The sequence below is a fragment of the Gopherus flavomarginatus genome, chromosome 15 (assembly GCF_025201925.1).
Source record: "Gopherus flavomarginatus isolate rGopFla2 chromosome 15, rGopFla2.mat.asm, whole genome shotgun sequence".
Lineage (NCBI taxonomy): Eukaryota > Metazoa > Chordata > Testudines > Testudinidae > Gopherus > Gopherus flavomarginatus.
In genome coordinates, this window is record NC_066631.1 from 15,354,318 (window position 1) to 15,371,424 (window position 17,107).

Consider the following 17,107-nt stretch of genomic DNA (forward strand, 5'->3'; position numbering starts at 1 on the left):
CAAGTGTCCGACCATGGAGGACGGAATAAGGCTGCCTTGCCCAGAAACCCTCTGCAAAGGCTTTCGGAGTACCTCCAGGAGAGCTTCATGGAGACGTCCCTGGAGGATTTCTGCTCCATCCCCAGACATGTTAACAGACTTTTCCAGTAACTGTACTGGCTGCGAATGCATCCCAAGTCCTCAGGGCAAATTAGTCATTAAAAAATGTTTGCTTTTAAACCATGTTTTATATTTACAAAGGTACACTCACCAGAGGTCCCTTCCATGGCTTCATTGTGTGGGATAGTGGCTTGGGAGGGCTGGGAGGGTAATTCCGTCAGAGTGAGAAAAAGCTCCTGGCTCTTGGGGAGAACGGAGTGCTGTGTGCTCTCTGCAAGCTCGTCCTCCTCATCTTCCCCGTCCGCAGACTCCTCAGCCATGGCTGAGATTACCACCCCCACCTCGGAATCCACGGACAGGGGTGGGGTAGTGGTGGCGGACCCCCCGAGAATTGCATGCAGCTCAGCATAGAAGCGGCATGTTTTCAGCCCTGCCCCAGACCTTCTGTTTGCTTCTTCAGTTTTCTGGTAGGCTTGTCTGAGCACCTTAACTTTCACACGGCACTGTACTGAGTCCCTGCTGTGGCCTCTCTGCATCATGGCCTTGGAAATTTTTTCAAATGTTTTTTCATTTCATCTTTTGGAACGGAGTTCTGTTAGCACGGAATCCTCTCCCCACACAGTGATCAGATCCAGCACCTCCCGTGCGGTCCATGCTGGAGCTCTTTTTCAATTCTCAGGAGACTGCATTGTTACCTGTGCTGATGAGCTCTCTATGCTGGCCAAACAGGAAATGAAATTCAAAAGTTCACGGGGCTTTTCCTGTCTATCTGGCCAGTGCATCCGAGTTCAGATGGCTTTCCAGAGCAGTCACAATGGTGCACTGTGGGATACCGCCCGGAGTCCAATACCGTCGAATTGTGGCCACGCTAACCCTAATCCGACACGGTAATACCGATTTCAGCGCTACGCCCCTCGTCGGGGAGGAGTACAGAAATCGGTTTTAAGAGCCCTTTATATCAATATAAAAGGCTTTATTGTGTGGACGGGTGCAGGGTTAAATTGGTTTAACTCTGCTAAATTTGGTATAAACGCGTAGTGTAGACCAGACCTTTGTGCTTCAGAATTGATTCCTTGAGGACCTGCTCCAGGATTCTTCCATTTTTTATCATCATATTTCTCTATACCTATTAGCCAGGACTGTGGGTGGGAATTAAAGCAGAGCTATACATTCCATTTTCTACAAGGTCATAAGAATTAGTAATATGCAATTTAGGTTTATCACTACAAGCTTTAAAAATGCTGAAATCTAAGAACTCACAGCAACATCCTCTAGTCAAAATTTGGATATTCAAATCTGATCAGTATTTTTGGATTGCAGGGGCTGTTTGGGAGGGAGGGGGCAGAGATTTTCAATCCATTCCACACCAAAACAGACTAGCAATTTTAATAAAAAGGACCATGATGCTAATCAAAGTAAATTGTGCCATGCAACCTCCAGGACTGATGCCTGCTCACCCCCTTTATCCTTTCACATTGGCCTCTGCCAAACAATTCAGTACTGCTACTACAACACACCACGTGATAAAAAGTGCTTCAAGCATCTTACGATATTTATTACTATCTACACGTCTATAAGTCATTTTGCACAGCAACGTATGTGGATACTAACATGAGTTATTGCATTAAAGATGTAAATCTCTCCCAGATCTTTGGCAAGAGAGTTGTTTTTAAAAATGTGAAAGAGATGCTTTTGTATTTTTTCTTCATTTCACTCAGAAGAGAGAGAGAGAGATAAACTAAGAGAACATGTGCTACAGGTTCACACTCACCACTTACTTCCTTTTGCATCCCACCACACTTAGATCAAGCAATTTATTTTAGACCCCAGAGAACAAGGCAATTGTGATTGGTGTCTTTTCCCCATGTTTGAATGGAAAGTAACAAATGTAAGCAGCAGATTATTCTTATTGCTGACCTCCCTTATAACTAAAATGATATGCCAGTGGCAGGTGGCAAGTCTGAGGGCGGATGGGAGTTGTTTCTTTTCTTTCTTTTTAATAAACATAACAACAAAGGGCAGCCAGATTTGACCCAATGGGTCAACCATCAAGAGTTAAACTGATTTAAATAATTAGACCTCGAATGTCAGGCACCACCACAAATAATTGCTCCTAATGCTTTTAGGATTAGATTGCTAATGAAAAGGCACACAAAAAAGAGGCCACTTGCAGTTGTGGAAATAAGTCAATTTTCCTTTCATATGTCATTTTCTCCATGCAGAGCTACTGTGATATGATCCTAAGGAGCCATTTATGGTTCTCTCTCCAGACCTGCTGCAGCATAAGCAATAGCTTTAAGTCACACAAAATTCTGACTGTGCTATTTATATGTACAGTGCATTTATTAAACATGAAAATTAAATATATGTTCAAAGTTCAGGATGTTTTTCCAGTGAAAACAATTGTTAGGAGTAGCATATTGTTTTCTCCTGTAGTCAGTGTATAAATTCAACCAGATTATTCAAATTCAAAACAGCATTTTGCAGTATTTTAAGCTTCCTTCAAACAAAAGATAACAGTAGTTTTGTAACAAATTACGTTCATATTGGTTTTTGGCTTCTTGCATGAATATATTCCATAATTAAGTAGTATCCAGTGGGATTTGAGTAGCCCTCTGGTACATACTTGGTTTCATATATAATTCATTCATTTTATGTAGAGCTATAAACCCTTACACTCACAGACATTGAATGCGAAGTTACAGCTCCCTCAGTAACAAGAGGTAGCTGTTTTGTTGTGTTTCTAAATTGCCAGTTTTCCTAGCAAAGTTTGCAGAAGTTCTCAAATGCCAGAGTATATTATAATTTACACAAAAGACTCGAAGCTGCGCCTAAATAAAAGGCTCTCTGCTTGCATTAGTGACGAACGACTAGCTACACTCTATGCACTGTATCCAGCACTGCTGTAAAATGACCAAATAAGAGCGCCCAGCTGGCAGCACTGATAAAGGGATAAACAGACATGCTGGAAAACCCTCCGCCCCGCACTAAGATGCCCACTTCTACGTGGGACAAGTTCAAACAGAAGTAAATTATTGACTTCTCCGCTGTAGCACCGGTCACTAGCAACTCAGACTGGGTGTTTGCAACCCGCCCCGAACTGCAGCGAACGTAATGGGCGCCTTACTCCTAGAGATCGCCCCGCAGCAGCTGCCGAGCGTGGTCATTTCCCAGGCGCGAGAGGTTTTCATTCAGCATTCGGCTGGGGGAACAGATTTACTCACACTTTTTACAATTCTTATTGAGCTGGGAAGAGGGAGCCCACGTAAGCCTCAGAGCCCCCATTGAGAAAAAGAAGAGTTCACGGCTTAGCCATGGGGATCCCACCGGGTCTTGCTTTGTAACGGGGGAGGGGGAGAAATACAGCTGAAGGGGGGCAGAAGCCCCACTCCGTGGAATATAAAATGTTACGTTCCGGTCTGATTTAACAGCAGCTTGGCCAGGCTTTAAATCTTTCCCCCAGGTAGCTCGGGGACTAAATGGATGGGGGGGGGGGGCATGCACAGAAAAGCCGGGTCCTAGCGAGCCCCAAACAGTGGGGCTGCGTAGTATTCTCTGCTCCGTCCATTGCATTGGAGACGGTGCAGTCGGTAACAAAAGCCAGAGACACCCCCCCCCCCCATACACACACAGAGACACATAGCGGCGGCGGCTCCGTCCCTCCTTGATCTCAGGGCGGTGGTGAGAGGGTCTGGGGCGAAAGTTCAATGCGATCCCACTGAGCGGTGGGGTGCCTGTTTGGGGGAAAGGGTCAGCCTCAGGGGTAGGGAACCTGGCCTCGGGCTCCAGGGAGCGGCGGGGAAGAACCACCGTGGCCAGCGATTGCCACCCGCGTCTCGATCTCCCTCCTTAGCGCTCCTCCGGGAGCGGGGGGTGGAAATAGGTGGACCGTCGGGAGGGGGGTATTCACGGGACCCCCCCAGCACAATACAGGCAAAGGCAAAACACGCCTCCCACCCCAATGCACGGCCCCCCCCGCCCGAAAATGGCTCAATCGCTATCTCCAAGCAGGGGGCGGGGAGGGGGTTAGGGCAGCCAGCGACTCCGGGGGCTGTTGGGTCCCCCCCGGGCTCCTCCAGGCAGCAGCTGCCGCAAGCTTCCCAGTGCCCCCTCCCCCCGAGCGCCAGGCATCGAGCAAAAGGGGCAGAGCAACGGGGGGGGGGGGTTGCAAAAAGTTTCCAGCCGCTGCGACCGAATAGCAACGATTTACCATCCAAAGACCCATCCAAATTCACCCCCTTCCCCACCCCCTTCCCATGCAGCAGGGACAGCACATGGGGGGAGAGAGCAGCGGCTGCCGGGCTCGGGCACTGCAAGGCAGGAGACACCCCCCACTCCCTGTGCGTGGGCCCCCCTTTCACCCATGCAGTGGGCACATAAAGAGCAGGGGGCAGCAGGGCTGGGCGGAGAGCCCTGGGCAGCAGCAGCAGCAGCTGGGCTGGAGTCTGCCGCGTCCGGCCCCCGAACTGGGAGACCCGCGAGTCCCGGACCCTCCGCGGCGACTTTGTCTCGTTACCTTTTTGTATTGTTATTGCATCGGTAGCCCAGCTTTGCTCCCCCTTCCCCTTCGGCTCTCGGGCTATACCAGCCTGTTCCTCATCTCACAGCCTTCCTCCCAGCGCCATCTTGCAAGCTTGTGACGTTGGGAGCTGCTCACCCCTGACCCACATTTGAATAGAAGCCAAAATGAAAAAAGGGGGGGGGAAGAAAAGGAGGAGAGGGGGGAAGAGAGAGGGAGAGGGGGAAGAACAAAAAGGAAGAGAAGGAGAGAGAGAAAGGCAACAGCTAAGCAAGTGCTGCGCCAATAACACATCAGCTCCTGCCCTCTTGCCAGCTAGCTTAGTAATAAGCAATTTCCTGCTTTTGCAATAAATGTTGCAGCAGCGGAGCTGGGAGAGAGGGACGGAGAGCTTTGTAATTCCCATTAAAGGACGCAGGCTTCCCCCACCCCCACCCCCTACCACCCACACCTCCGAATTCAACCCCGCAATCCTATCACTCGGTTATGGCAATCTAAATATTGCTACCCACGCTCCGCTTTTCAGTAATTAAAAAGGCATTTGTGAAGACTATTTTTTCTCTCCCACTGAGATCTAGACTGTGTCTGTAAAAGAACGATAGGGAATATAACCTGTACATGTGTTGAGATTTTCTTTTTAAAAAATTAGTTTCATGCTGTATGCAAAACCGGAAAAATGTACAATGCAATCTGTATGTTATTAGTTTGTTATTACCATTATTAGTTAAGCACCACCAGTGTGTTCTGTATCATATAAGATACAAATAGAGACAGAGCCTTGCCCCAAGGAGTCAACAGGAATTTAAGATTTATTTGATTTATTGGAACTATATTGGAGGGGGAAGTTGTTTGGGATTTACATCCTCAGTTCTGCAAGCACTTACACCTGTTTAATTTTAAGCACAAGAGTAATTCCCTTGAACAAAAGGGGACTACCTGCTTAAATTGAGCATGTGCATAATTTATTTTAGGATTAGGGCTTTAATTTTAAAAACGTGAATGATAGATAAGCTTCAGCTTTTCCACATTGATGAGCATGGCCAGCAACATGCATGTAATGCTGAACAGGAATAATATTTAGTATTACAATTTCAATGTGTCATGTTTTCAAAATGCTATACAGAACTTAGCTAATTAACCTCTAATAATGAAGGAACATATATGACCACATATTATGGCAATTAGATATAAGATTATTTTGCTCTCACATAGAAATAATTGGAATATTTGCAAGTGTGAGATCATGTTTTCTTTTTATATGATATGTTATATATTTATTAATAAAGGAGGAAATTATTGTGCCAAGGGGTTTTTTGCTTCTAAGAAGCAAAGTCCTCAATATCGCCCAGGACCCAAGTCACTTTTACATTGGGCAGGACAATTAGGTTAATTAAGTTGATCTTGTAATTTGTAATGTTTCTGAGAATTTGATGGTAGCCCTAGCAATATCAAGTATTTCAAGGGCTTCTTGTGCAGATCCAGGCAGTTAAGCTCCATCATAGCCCCACAGCCTACATTAGCCTTGTCTGATAATAAAGTTCCTTTCATCGTTGTTCACCTGAGGTTCAAAGTTTTTGCCACAGAGGTCTCTCAGTCCCACCATAGAGGCCTGAATAGACAAATAAAGATAAGACAGATCACAACAGAGTGTCAGAAGGGTCTGGACTTGCAGTGCTCTCACCATACACTCAGTAAAGAGCAGAAAACCCTAGCAATGGAGAGAACAGCAGAACTGACTGTGAGTACAAGACACGGTGAATTAGATAGAGATCAGTTCAAGACTCTTGCTTCATTAATGTTCACAGGGAAATGGTGACGGGAGTGGTTTCCAGCTGCATTTTAAAACTAGTGGCCTTGCAAAAAGCTAGAGAGGTGCAGGGAGTTATCTCACTCCATGCTGTGCTGGAGGAGTTGTAGGATAATACCCAATCCTTGTGGCATGTGAACTAAGCAGGGAAGAGAGACAAATCTAGAAGCTGTTTTAGCCAAGTTTAGAAATTGCTTTCATCCAAAACCTCCATAGGTTTGGGGACCATCCGTTCTGGACACACCCACTCTAAGGAAATGGAGACAAGGACAAATATATAATGGAACTGAGACAAAAATCTATAAATTAGGAGGCTGGCACAGTGGAAAATGCTGTGATAGGACACAAATCTGTGTTCAGCTTAATAGATATGTAAGAGTTATATGGCTAAAGAGGGGCTAATGAGAAATCCAGACCTGGACCTTCCATTCAAACCGGGGATATCTGAGTATCTGCTGGAACAAGTGGGGCACAGGCTATGACCACAGCTCCATCAGAACAAGACTTACAGCATACAAGAAAGATATGTCCAAACAAGGCATACAGCCATGGATGTTGCCATCCAAACAAACAGTGCCCCCAAAACACACCCACTGTGGGCATGTCTAACACTGGGTACATGTGTCAAGTAAAAGTACTACCCAGGCATAGACAGCAGCAATGTCAGGGCCAAGACCAAATGAGAACGACAACTCTGGCATAAATACATTGTTCCTGGGGACTGTGGTATGGCGCATCTGAATAAGTTTTGAGAATGTTTGGTACTCAGTGATATCTGGAGGAGGACAACCATTCCAGTTCTAATCAGAAACTGGTGCTTATAACCATTATTTTTTAATATATATATGCTGCAGCAGCCCTCTGAGGCCCCGATCAGGATCGGGACCCATTGTGCCAGGTGCTGTACAGACACAAAGACACTGACCTTGTCCTGTGGATCGTGGTGAATATGTTGAAGACCCTGGAGCCGATGCAAGTACAACAAACAAATTTCATCCTAGTGGTGTATTAATAGTTCAGAATAGAACCTGAAGAGCTAGTAAACCTGGCTGGAATTATATCCCCTATTCACATTAGTCTCCAGCCCTTCCTCCTAAATGTCTCAGTGACGCTGTTTCTGGGCAGAGAAGCATTTGTGGACCTTAATATTAAATACAAGATGGAGACGCTGCAGGCAAAATATTTAGGTTCAAAACAAGAGTTGGTAGATGAAACCTCAGAAGGTTTTCAGGGCTGTAGTGAGTTTAAAGGCACTCGCCACCCATGGATGGACTTTAAAGCACCTCTAGCCTTTCAAAGCTATACTGATAGCTGGCTTTTGCTCTTGGTAAAAAGGCAGGAGGACATTGCTGTGATGTGTAGAATTGAATCCCTAAAAGGGTCAGCAGTGAAGCCATCACAGAAAAGAACACGTCACTGCAGAAAATAAAGAGGACTCCAGAGCTGGTGTGCCCCTGTGCCCTGACAACCATTCAGCACCACCTCTCCCAACGGCAGTGGATGTCCAGTGCCACCTAGCAGACAAAGCCGTTGTTTACAATAGTGAATGAAAAGGGTGGGTATGGGTGAGTTAAACTCGATATCAGCTAGTACTGTGTTCTCTTTCTGCACCTTGTATGCAGGTACAGATTTAAATAATCACTTTTTGCTGTTAGGCAGCAAGGGAAATTTTCCAGCAGTGAGTCTTTCAGGAAATAATCTGACTGCAAAGGACGGCAGGGTATAAAATGTACAAAGTAAGAACATTTTGAACTAAATCTGGAATAAAATGCAGTTCTAGGAAGGAAGCAAACTATATGGGGGGCAAATAATCATATCACCAAAGTATGAGTGAAAGGAAAATACAGGCAATAGCTAACCTACCAGCTCCACAAAGACAAGAAGTGGCTACAACATTTTCTAGGCATGGTCTGCTGCCTGATTTACTGCATCCCAAATGGGACAAGACTAAGAGTCCCGCTGAAAAAACTGTTTCTTAATGATATGAAGATGAGAACATAAGATTGCCTATGAGCATCTTTTTAGGCATTGGTACTGAAGTTCTGACCTAGACAACTGTGCAAATTGTGCTCAAATGAAAAAAGACCTGTTGGTAATATAATGTACAATGTAGTCGTACCAATGTCTGACAAAGAAGTCCTTCTGCAATCAGACCATAAGCCCCTGGAAGGCATATTCACTAATCCACTCAACAACAGACAATCCAGAATGGCCACGAAGGAGGCTGTGTTTTACGCCAAGATGTATCTGAAAAGCTTCTCCATCTCTTCTATCTCTTCAGCTGTAAATACATCTATGCACTATTAGACTATTCTCAGTAAGGCCTCTTCATAATTAGGTTATTTCAATTTCCCACCCCTTTTTGTGGGTTATTGCTGCTCAAATTATGATTGCAGTTGATGGACGCTTGCAGGAAAATTACTTTTTTACCCTTGCATATAAAAACCTCCACCTCTAAAAAAATTCTTTAATAATTACATACTAGACAGTGCGGGAATTCCACTTTCATTTTTCATGCAGCTTTGTTCCAATGGAATTGAAAGGCAAAGAACAAGTTTTTAAGAAACACGTGTTTAATTTAGAAGAAAACTTTACTGAAAACATAATATGAATCCAGAGCTGTCTAGTGAAGAGATGAATTGGTTAGGTCCAACCTCTCAGAGCTTTTGTTTTTGTTTGCCCAGCTGTAAACTCACTGGTCCAGCACTGGTTCAGATTTGGAAGATTCTCTTTGTGAACAGTTCAATATCATATACACAGTGATATATTATTTTAATTTCTGTGGGAGAAGGAGGGACAGTTGTATTGCTATAATATGAGTTATTTTGTTTTACATCAAACATTTTATTAATGCACTGCAAAATACCTATGTCTGCCATGTTAGTGGTTATAGTCTGTGCAGTGGTGTATCTCCATTAGACTATGGGTACACAATATCACAGGCAGAAGACGAGTGATCAGTAAGTGTGTGTACAAATTTCAGACTGATTTGTTCAGTTCTACTTTTATTTTTGTACTTATAACATCTTTGGTTAGAGTTTTTATGTTATTATTTATTGCTAAGATAGGAGTACTAAGTGGTATTTTACATTGTCTGTAACAAACCATAGAACGAGCAAGTGCTTGTTAAAATGCAGGTCTTCTGAAATACTTGTGGAGAAGATTTTCAGATTATATGTAGCCTAGAATTAATCTCTCTCTGTCAACATGTTAGAAATAAATATTAGAAAAGCAAATACAACAGTACATAAATACTTTTTACTTTCTTTTTGTGTGTACCTATTTGAATGAATGTATGTGCTGCTTATATGAGTAATTAAGATTGCATGCTGAAAGATTAACCTATCAGAAGATGAAGGTAAAGTAGATAAGATGGTCAAGGAAACAATTCCAACAGTAGGAGTGCATTATGAAGTAACATGTATTGGAGAACAGAACACTGGTTGCCAGCTAGTGTCTAGGTGGAATTTAAAATATGAGTTTTGCCTGAATGCTTTGGAACCTACTTGTGGAATGGTGTGAGATGGCTCATTCGCCGGTGTAAGTGTGATGGAAGAAATGGAATTTATTCCAGAAGAGGAACACAAAGGCTATGTCTGCACTGCAAAAGAGATATGTTCTTGCATTGGGTTAGCTATCTCAGACCTTGTCTACACTACAGGTTATTTTGGTATAATTTACATCAGGGGTGTCAATAATCCACATCTCTGAGCGACATCAGTTATACTGACCTAAGTGCTGGTGTGAACAGCGCTATGTTGGTGGGAGAGCTCTCACTTGTCAGCTTAGAGCATCTCCACTCCACCACAAGCTGTGCCACTGTAAGTGCTGTAGAGGAGACGTAGCCTTAGTCTAAAACCCTACTGGAAACATGTCACAGGCAGTTTTTACCTCAATGTATCTAGTGGAGGTCAACCTTATACCCCCCTACCTGGGGTTGATCTTGACTAACTACTCGAGGTAAAAACTACCTGTGTGTGTCTGCTGTAGGGTTTCACATGGAGATAGCTAAGTCATTGTACAGACACACTTATCTTGCAGTGAAGATGTAGCCAATGAGAAGAGCCCTCATAAGGCTATTCAAAAACAAGCGCAAAAAGAGTGGGGAAAATTGTCCAGAACAGAATTAAAGATCCGGGACAATCCAAAGCAGTTTTCTGAATTAAGATGGTGAAGAAGATAATCACCAGATACAGATGAGATGAACAAGGAAGATTCTATTAGGTTCAATTACATGCAAAGAGGATCCTGGCATGTTAGGACATATTGCACTGCAGCTGCATGGCAAAAGCTGCTTTTTAATATCCATAGAGATGCAAACATCACTTTCTCTGTCTCATTATATACCTGTAGGGTGAAATCCTGGACTCTGTGGAGTTTTGCCATTGACTTCAATGGAATCAGAATTTCATCCATAATCTTTATCTGACTCTCTTCCATCAACTTTTTTTCTGGATCCTCTGTGTTACTCTTTGCAATGGGGTCTACTCCATACAGGTGGTGAAAAGGTTAATGTTGTCTTGAGAGGTCACTTAATCACCTGGTTGCACCTGGAGGGTGGATCAGGCCTAATTAAGGATTAAACCCAGCTGGAGAGGATCTGGTTGGTGCTATAAAGAGAGGAAGTCGGGAACAGAATGGGGCTGTAAGGAGAGAGGAGAATTCAGCCATGACCAGTCACTCTCTTGGTAGCAGAGAGTGGAGAGACCCATGGGACCAGGAAGGCTCCTGCAGGTGAGCAGGAAGCCTGGGGTGAAAGGGGAAAAGACACCTGGAAGATGCAGGATTGGCACAAGCTCCTGTGCATGGCCCTGACACAAGGGTAGAAACTGGACCTCTGGGGAGAAGTCTTGGGGGGTCCTCTGGTCACAAATGCTCAGGAAGGGGCTGGGGGGAAGGCCTGCAGATGGCTAATGGTAGGAAGGAGTCAGGGGAGGCAATGGTGAGGCGTCTGATGGAGCAAAACATGGCTGTTTGTCCTCTGGATCCTGGACTGGAACCCAATGTAGTGGGTGAGCCTGGCTTCCCCTATCACCCTGCAGGAAGGTGCTGCGAAGCCCCCTGACATGAGGGAGCAAGGACAATTTAAAGCCCTGAGAGAAGAGTGTGAAGACCACGGGACCAAGAGGTGGAGTGGACTAGATGTAAAGAACTGGATTTCCTGTTGGACTTTCTTTTACCTCTCCAGTGGGTCAAGTCATGGGAAAAGAGACCTGCACAGGAACAGAGCGATTGCCTGCAGCAGGTGCTAAAGAGGACAGAGCAGCTACTTCATGCCCAACAATGAGTTCAGTCTCCTGCACCTTGATATGAATTAAAACACTTAATGTGCGAACACACTGACAAGAGTGGGTGACAGTTACCAAGTGTCTACTTCTCCACCTGTGAAAGTGCCCACTGGCAGGTCAGCAACACCTAGTGGCTAACAGTAACAAAGGCTGCTGAATGCTAATAAAAGTCATATGTCCTTTTGCTAACAGGACGGCACTGACTGAGGATTCAAGCCTCTGTACCAATCGTGAGTCATCTTGTTTGGCATCAGAGCAGAATGTGTTTATTATGACCTAAAATGTTAATGCAAAAATATGGGTGTGGAGTATGTGTTGCTTTATGTTGGCAGAGGATTTGCCTTGGAGGCCAGACCGCCTTACTCTGCCAGATGCTCTGCTAATTTGAGAGTCTGAGGCAGTTGAATGCACCTGACAAAGGAGAAAATAGCTTCACTGAGACTTTCCCTTCTGTTGATTTTGATGTTTTCTTCTTGTTTTCCAAAAATCACCCTCCCGTCTGATCCTGAGATCACTGTTGCCGGGTTCAATCAGGAGTAACTCTACTTGCATCCATGGAGTTACCCTGGTGTATGTCAGAGGAGAATCCAGCCCAGTGTTTGATGTGATTTAAATGCTGATCACCATGGAAAGCCTTGCAAGTCATTTCATACTGTGTAATGGAAGGTGACTATAGTTCAGAGGACAAAGAATAAAGAGGTTGGGGTTTTATTCAGCTGCAGACAGAAAGAAGACTGGTTATGAGCGCCTGGAAAGGTTTAGTCTGCTGATTGGCTGTGTTGGCATTGTGGTATTAGTGTGGCTCTCTGACTGGCTTTGAATGTGGGATACCAGTCCAGGGTTGATAGCATGGGGACAGAACTCCAGATATTAATTTTTTCTTTTCTCTCATTAAGATTTGTATTCTATTTTTCTTTAAGACATAAAGAACATGGTATTGCCCTCACATTGTTCAAGCTTGAAGGACAATTCAAGTACAACGTGAACTGCTAAGAAGCTGAAGAAGGCACACAAAGCATATGCCATGCAGTGTGGTCCCTGTACCGTCTCTTAGGGATCATATGTTAGTGGTGTAAGAAAGAGCTTCCCCTAGTTTGCTCTAACCAGGGGAGAATGAAGTCTCCTGACTCACTGGGTGCACTGTACTAAACTCTAGTGTAATTGCAGTAAATCAGATAATAGCTTCTAGGACATAATTTTGAGTTGTAATGAAGGAGGGCACTGACCACCTCCAGCAGCACCCACTTCCCAGGCACTGCAATCCTAATCTTGACCTGCCGTGGTGGAGGAAGCCCATGGGGTGTGGTGGGGCAGGACAGTGAGCTCTCTCTGCACTCACCCAACGGTGGCACCTCCTGTCCCACAAGGCTGGGCCTGGCTCACCACTTCAGGCTTTGCAACCTGGCACATGGGGTTGCAGCACCACTTAGATTTGGCACCCTTGGTTGTGTGATTTCTGTGGGTGCAACTGAACCCACGGTAAAGCCATCCTGCCTCTAACTGATGCTGGGGCCAAGCTGGTGCAGAATCAGGGAGCTGTAACTGTCTGCCTTACATTTCCCTCCCTTCCTGTGCAAAGTGGAGTTCAGACACAGGGGAGGATGGAGCAATGCGTACTGGTTTATCACAGCCATAGTTTCAGGCTGTTAGTAAAGTAACTGCAGCAAGAGGTCCTTAGCAGGCTTTCAGCTTGGATCTCTGCAGGGGAGAACGGGGTAGAGTATGTTAACCCTTTATGCTAACACATTTCCCTGGTGTAATGTTTGCAAACTGTGTAACATGTTGCCAGGTGATATTCTGCTTAATCTAAAACCTGAGTAAAGATAAAAGTTGATGTAGGAAAGAGAGAGAGAGAAAAACACAATGTTGACATCATGAACAATAATTGCAAAAAATATATCTCTGTATCATAAATAAAATGTAGCATTTACATAGTGCTTTTCAGCAGACAGTAGCTAAGCCTTCTAAGCAGACAGCCTTCTAAGATACAGGGCAGTAAATATTATCCTCATTATTCCACAAATGTGGACAAATTCTTGCTTCCAGTATGGAGGTGAACAAGGGCCCTTCACATCTGGAATGGTGTAACAACACTGTGGCATTATGGTGATAATAATAATAATTAATAAAAGCTGCCTCAGATCTTCTAGTTCAGTGGTTTTCAACCTTTTTTCATTTGCCAACCCCTAAAACATTTCAAATGGAGGTGCAGATCCCTTTGGAAATCTTAGACATAGTCTGTGGACCCCCAGAGATGCATGGACCACAGGCTGAAAACTACTGTTCTAGACCCATGCCAGTAGAGTTACAGTACCGGATATGCTTCAGAAACTACACTTATCACACAGGTCAATGGTCTTCTGAAGAGTCCATGGCTATAGTATTAGATGTTTCGGCTGCCTATAGTGCTACTAATCATGAGGTGACGTTGACTCCCCTGCAGTCAGAATTAGGTCTCATAAGATTATATCAGGAAACTGTTCATTGCTGTCCTGCAGGATGCTGCGGGGTTCCAGCTTATCAACCCTCTTGTTTGGTATGTATGTGGGGCAAGTAAGTGAGATAGAGCGGAGACATGACTGTTGGCAGCATCTGTAGATTGATGTTACTCACTACTATACCTTCCTGTTAACTAATTGTGCTGGTGCAACTGAGTCTTGCGTCATGGGTGAAGGATAACTGGCTGAAGTTCAATCAAAATAAGATGGAGGTGAGGAGAGCAAGTTCCACCTACCGATCACCAGAGGCAATTGAGCCAGAGCCCACTTGATTTATGTAACAGGGAGTTGCTGGCAAGCCGTTCTCCTTCCATTTTGGAATTACTGCTCCCTTTTGGTCCAAAATGGCTTAAATGTGTTGACCTTCAGGGCATGCTGCTGAGACAATGTATTTTCCTGGATATTTGGAAAGGTGGGGTGTCACTGAATGGCTGGATTTCGTTGGTTTGAATGATTTTCTGTATTTTAAAATTTTGTGTGCAATATTTTAGCATCTGTGAAGGCTCTTAGGGGTATTGCAGAGGCACTTCTTTTAGTTTAAAATATCACAATAAACAAATAAATGGCATCTATTCCTGTTACTTTGCTACTCAGAATCCAGGAGTGAGATTCTGAGATTTAAGGAAAATAAGAAAAGATATTAAAAAAAAAAAAAAAAGACAGAGCCCTAATAAAAAATGCATGGAAATCAGTTGATCTTATTTTAAAAGTAAGCCACTGCACCTTTGTAATTAAGAAATAAAGGGTCTATATGCACACATGTACAGTGAAGACACCCCACCCCCAGTGATTTTGAGATGAGGGTAAACTATATTTTTTTCACCTAGTTGGGTTGAAATTACTTACCACTTGAATAGGATCTGCAACAGTGTACGCCGTGGAAGCAATTTTTCTTTTGCAAGAAGATGAAAAAGAAATAAAAAAGGAGTCAAAGAGTAAGCTGGCTGAATGGGCCATTAGCACCAAACTCTAAAGATGTAGAAGTCAAATAGGATAGAAAGGCCCCATAAATTTTTACAACTCCTTGGAGAAAAACACTGTGATTATTAAAACATGAAACCTTGCTTTTCTAAAATGCTTAAAAGATTAATATAGAAATGTCATACTGTGGCTTCTGGAGGGATTATCCTTAATGGGAATGTTAGAAGTTATTTTAATGTAAAGCAAACATAGCCATCAAAGAAAGATCAAAAGTGGAACAAATTCAAGGGACTCTTAATTTCAGGAAAATGAAACGATTTCTGCTTTGTTAATTAGAATGAGCAAATTCTCCATAAATATTGTCCGTATTTGACAACATCAAATGTGGTGAACTCATCTAATTAGTCATTACTTAATCCAATCACTAGTGCAAGAGAAAAGCTTAGTTCTCTTTTAGGAAGAATGCAAAACTCCTAGTTCCCATTTCTGCATGAGGAAAATTTCCTTTTTTGCAGAAGTACTTTTTTTTTTTTGGTGAGGTCATGTGTGTAGCCAATAATGTCTGTGATAATGCATGGTCTTCAGGCAGGGTTAGGTACATCACATGATCCAATGGGAAATGCTAACTGAGTTTGTGGTCTCTTCAATGCAAGCCCCAAGGTTACATTTAAGAGAGGATTTTTTGACTTTGAGTTTTCTTTTTAATCTAGCGTCATTGCTTCTTCCGGCAAACTAGTCACAATGCTACATACTGCTCCGTGATCTAAGTAAAACTTCAAAGTTTAAATTAATGACTCGCTGTTAGTAAGAAACTTAATATTCTCTTTGCCATTCTGAATGGCACTTAATTTACTGTCTCTCCTTGTTTGGCCATTGCTGCAGTCAAACACCTGATTCTCTTAGAACTCTAGTTAGCAGCACAAGACCATCAATTCCAGAGGCTGTAATTGGTTTACAAATTGTGCTGGCCTCTACTTGTTTTTTCCGCTAATGTGAAGCATGAAACCACACCACTCCATGCTGCAGTCCTAACACATTGCTGTCCTTGTTCCTCTGTGAAATGGTTGAGGGGATGGAACACAGGTTCTTTTAATATTTATTTTTAAAATGATCCATCATCACGTGAGCACTCAGTTTGAGTCAGCTAGTTTTGCAAGAAGAATATTCCCGGAAAGTGACAAATAAAAGTGCTCGATTAATATATTCTGTACCCACAAGTGTACTTAATACAAAGTTCAGTGATGTATGTGCTGAAAACAATACTATTAGTGGACAATCAAATAACAACGACAGTATTTTTCTTGGAAAAAATAGTTTGCAACTATTTAAAAGAAAATTCTGATTCATCTGGCAAAATCTGCTTCTTTGTATTGTCTTCCACAAGACAATAAATAAATGCCTAGATCTAAACTCTATTGAACAGAAAAACAGTGGCATTCTTTTTGACCTGTCACTCATCTGCATTGTAAAATCATACAATCCTACACATAATCACTTAGGAGGTTTTGGTTCAGTCAAAACAATGTCATCATCCAGTTATTGTTAATGTTCACCTAGGGACATTACTTCATGTTCAAGTTCTTTCTTTCTTACAAAGTATCCCTTTGCACCTTGGAATGCCTGCAGCAATTTCAGCTGGCTCCAGTGATGTGGCTTGCTTAGGAAGAGCTGCTCAGCTGGATTCAGTCTTGACTTCCATCCTCAGGAAATCTGCAGTCTCCCTGTATTTTCTACATTCTCTGCAAGCAAATGTCAACACTGATGACAAGGTGACACAGAGATGTGTGACTAACGTTTTTTTGGTCTGCTGACATTCTGATTAATAAAAATAAAAATCATTTCTTGTTGACCCAAAAATGAATTTTTCATCAAATTGAAAAGCTGAAGGAAAATTTTCTTTGACTTGAACAAATATTTCATTCTGATTTCAAGCTCTCTTTTTTTGCATTTTTTAAAAATTGAAGAAATTTTGAAA

General features: G+C 43.2%; 1 protein-coding gene across 2 annotated transcripts in view; it reads right to left on the minus strand.

The window, feature by feature from the left end:
* HIC2 (HIC ZBTB transcriptional repressor 2) overlaps positions 1-5,031 on the minus strand; it is a 120,611-nt gene extending 115,580 nt beyond the window's left edge. Inside the window, exon 1 of one of the 2 annotated variants that reach the window (XR_007769495.1) lies at positions 4,616-5,031. The gene's annotated coding sequence lies outside the window, so the exon portion shown is untranslated. The remainder of the gene's footprint in view (positions 1-4,615) is intronic. The other variant, XM_050923990.1, reaches the window with a different exon arrangement.
* Positions 5,032-17,107: the final 12,076 nt, after the last annotated feature.